Source organism: Suricata suricatta, chromosome 8 (assembly GCF_006229205.1).
Source record: "Suricata suricatta isolate VVHF042 chromosome 8, meerkat_22Aug2017_6uvM2_HiC, whole genome shotgun sequence".
NCBI classification, from domain to species: domain Eukaryota; kingdom Metazoa; phylum Chordata; class Mammalia; order Carnivora; family Herpestidae; genus Suricata; species Suricata suricatta.
In genome coordinates this window covers 134,018-138,092 of record NC_043707.1, presented here as the reverse complement: position 1 = coordinate 138,092, position 4,075 = coordinate 134,018, and positions in this window count along the sequence as shown.

The following is a 4,075-nucleotide window of genomic DNA, read 5'->3' as shown; positions in this document are numbered from 1 at the left end:
AGAGGGGAGAGGGCTGTGGGCGCGGGGTCTCTTATCAGGCCCAGTGGTGGTCATCAGTGGCTGGTGGGACAGCTGGGGTGAGGGGCTATCGCTCCATTCTCCCCCTTGGCCTTGGAGGGGGTGTTGGCTGCAGCCTGACCAGGGAGATAGGGGCCCAGCCTGGGCTGACAGTCCCTGTGGCTGGCCTTCTATAATCATCGTCCCTGACTGCCCAGTCCTGGTGATGGAAGGATGATTTGGAACCTGTCAGGCTCTCACAGGAGCACTGTCTCCTCCTCCCTGGATGTAAGTGTCTGTAGTGTCACCTTACAGATGAGTGAATGGAGGTCTGCAGAGGGAAGCTGAGGCCAGTCCTCACCGCGTGTGAGTGACAGTGTTGGCTTCAGACGCCCCCGTCTGTGTGCAGCCCGCTGCTCACGCGGGTGAGCTTCTGCACCGCAGGCCGAGCCCTCAGCAGCCTGGCTGGGGGGCTGCGCAAGCTGGGCGCCCAGCCTGGGACGAGGCTAGACTCTCCTGCACGCCGAGCCTGGGGTCACACGAGCGAACCGTTCTGCCTGCCGTTCGAGGCACAGCCATGCTGTTTATTTCCCTTTACCTCCTGGCTTATTGCTTTTCCCGTCTCCACCGTCAGGCAACCATTTTAATGTGCTTAACACGTTCCCTTAGTTATTCTGTGTTCTTGCAAAGGTTGTGTGTATTTTAAGTTAAATTATAGCTGGGGGAGCCTGGGTGGCTCAGTCAGTTTTTCGTCGGACTTCGGCTCAGGTCTGCAGTTCATGAGTTCAAGCCCCTGTGGGGGAACATGTGATGGGGGGAGCCACTGAGGAAGCTCCAAGCACCCTCCCACCCCTCCCCTGCCCAACTCCCTGCTCCTACAAAGACAGGGCAACTCCAGGACAGCCCAGCTCAGCCGCCACCTAGGGCACATGATGGCTTCAGTGACGCGTGCTCAGGGTGGGACTCCAGTGAGGACCTGGGTGCAGAAGCAAACAAACGGGAAAAGCTGTGACCCTCATCACGTAGGGGAAGAGTTGATACCAGTCTGGTGCAATTGTGACCAGCCCTTTCTTCTATTTAAGAAACTTTATCAGATGGTATGTCCTGCTTTTTCCCCCTTCCTATTAAAAATTCCTATATTCCAAAAAAGGTGTGCTTATGAAGAAAAGTTTATTATGTTAAACTGTTAAAATCGAGCTACAATTTAACTTTTTAAAAATGTTTTTATTTATTTTTGAGAAAGAGAGAGAGAGACAGAACACAAGCAGGGAGGGGCAGAAAGAGAGGGAGACAGAATCTGAAGCAGGCTCCAGGCTCGGAGCTGTCCGCATGTAGGGCTGGAACTCATGAACCATAAGATCATGACCTGAGCCGAAGTTGGACACTCAACTAACGGAGCCATCCAGGCGCCCCAGGAGAGAGAATCATAAGCAGGCTCCACACCCAGGTGCCCCTCTAAAAAGTTAATTAAAAAATTAAACTTGTCAGAGCACTTGGCTGGCTCAGTTTGTAGAATGTGAGACTCTTGATCTCAGGGTTGTGAGTTCAAGTCCCATGTTGGATGTAGAGATCATTTAAAAATAAAAATCATTAGAGGGGGCTGGGTGGCTCATCGGTTGAGTGTCTGACTCTTGATTTTGGCTCAGGTCATGATCTCCTGGTTCATGAGTTCGAGCCTCAGGTGGGATTGCACACTGACAGCACAGAACCTTTTTGGGATTCTCTCTCCGTCTCTCTCTGCTCCTTCTCCCCCGCTTCTCTCTCTGTCTCTCAAAAAAATTTTTTCCCTTCTCACCTGCTTGCCCTCAGAGATATCCCTTTAATTATTTCCTAGCACTCTGCAATAAGTTACGACCATATGTATAAGGGGCACCTGGTGGCTCAGCCGGAAGAGCATGCGATGCTTCACCTTGGGGTCCTGAGTCCAGGCCCCATGGTTGGCATAGAGATTACGTGTGTGTGTGTGTGTGTGTGTGTGTGTGTGTGTGTGTGTGTGTGTGTGTGAGGGCTCACATGGGCTGAGTTATTCTCCCTGCTCCAAAGTCTAGAGGGGCCAGTTAGCATCCCGGCCTCAAAGGCTCCCTAAAAGCCACCCGTTCTGTTCATACAACAATAAATCCTTTAGATCTTTTGAAGGAGTCTACAGACTACAGAGGCGAATAGAAATCACTAATACGTCAACACTAACATTTTTTTTTACAGTGATCTTTATTTTTTATTAATTTTTAAATTTACATTCAAGTTAGTTAACATATAGTGCAACAATGATTTCAAGAGAAGATTCCTTAATGCCCCTTGCCCATCCCCCCTCCCACAAGCCCTCCAGCAACCCTGTTTGTTCTCCATATTTAAGAGTCTCCTATGTTTTTTTCCCCTCCCTGTTTTTATATTATTTTTGCCTCCCTTCCTTTGTGTTCATCTGTTTTGTATCTTAAAGTCCTCATATGAGTAAAGTCATATGATATTTGTCTTTCTCTGACTAATTTCACTTAGCATGATACCCTCTAGTTCCATCTATGTAGTTGCAAATAGCAAGATTTCATTCTTTTTTTTTTAAATGTTTTATTTAGTTTTGATACAGAGAGAGACAGAGCATGAGAGGGGGAGGGGCAGAGAGAGAAGGAGACACAGAACCCGAAACAGGCTCCAGGCTCTGAGCTAGCTGTCAGCACAGAGCCTGATGCGGGGCTCGAACCATGAACATGAGATCTGACCTGAGCCGAAGTCGGAGGCTTAACGGACTGAGCCACCCAGGCGCCCCTTCATTATTTTTGATAGCTGAGTAATACTCCATTGTATATATAACACGTCTTGTTTATCCATTCATCCGTCGATGGACATTTGTGCTCTCCCCATACTTTGGTTATTGTTGATAGCACTGTTATACACATTGGGGTGCATGTGTCCCTTCGAAGTAGCACCCCTGTATCCTTTGGATAAATACCTAGTAGTGCGTTTGCTGGGTCAGAGTGTAATTTTCTCTCTAACTTTCTGAAGAGCCTCCATCCTGTTTTCCAGGGTAGCTGCCCCAGCTTGCATTCCCACCAGCAGTGCAAGTGGGTTCCGTTTCTCCACATCCTCACCAGCATCTGTTGTTGCTCGAGTTGTTGATGTTAGCCACTCTGACCTGTGTGAGGTGGTGTCTCATTGTGGTTTTGATTTGAATTTCCCTGATGCTGAGTGACGTCGAGCATCGTTTCATGTGTCTGTTGGCCATCTGGATGTCCTCTTTGGATTAGTGTCTGTTCATGTCTTCTGACCATTTCTTCACTGGGTTATTTGTTTTTTGGTTGTTGAATTTGATGAGTGTTTTGTAGGTTTTGAATACGAATTCTTTATCTGATACGTCATTTGCAAATGTCTTCTCCCATTCTGTCAGTTGCCTTGTAGTTTTACTGATTGTTTCCTTCGCTGTGCAGAAGCTTTTAATTTTAATGAGGTCCCAATAGTTTAATTTTGCTTTTGTTTCCCTCGCCTCTGGACACATGTTGAGTAAGAACTTGCTGCGATCAAGGTCAAAGAGGTTCTTGCCTCCACACTAACATTTTCTCTGTTCAGTTGGATTCCCTTGAAAATACATCTTCGTGTCCTATAATTCAGCGAGTGTGTCCCTATCACAACTGTGGGTAAATTTGAACCAGTCACCTGGGAAGCCTGGACCTATGATTCCAAAAGTCACCATCTGAGGCTCCCTGTGGGTGCCCTTGCTGGCTGGGTGCTGTCCTGTCCTTGCAAGCAAGTCTGACGTTTAGCAGAAATGACTTCCCTGTCCACGTCTTGACAGAAGGTAAGGACAATATTCAGGCCCAAATCTGAGGAGAGGAAGGGCCCCTCAGGAGATTGTTAGCCCCTTACCTTGGAAATTCCTCCCAGGATTGGGTCTCCAGCGAAATGGAGGGTGGGGAGAGGATGGGAGGAACTTTCAGGGTGCCGGGCCTGGGGCGGGGTTGGGGAGCAGCATGTAGAGCTTGAAGCGGCCATAAATCACCCTGGATTCAAAAGTGGCCTTAGGCCCTGAGTCCTTCCTTCCAGCCCTGAGCCCCTCCTTCCAGCCCTGAGCCCCTCCTTCCAGCCCTGA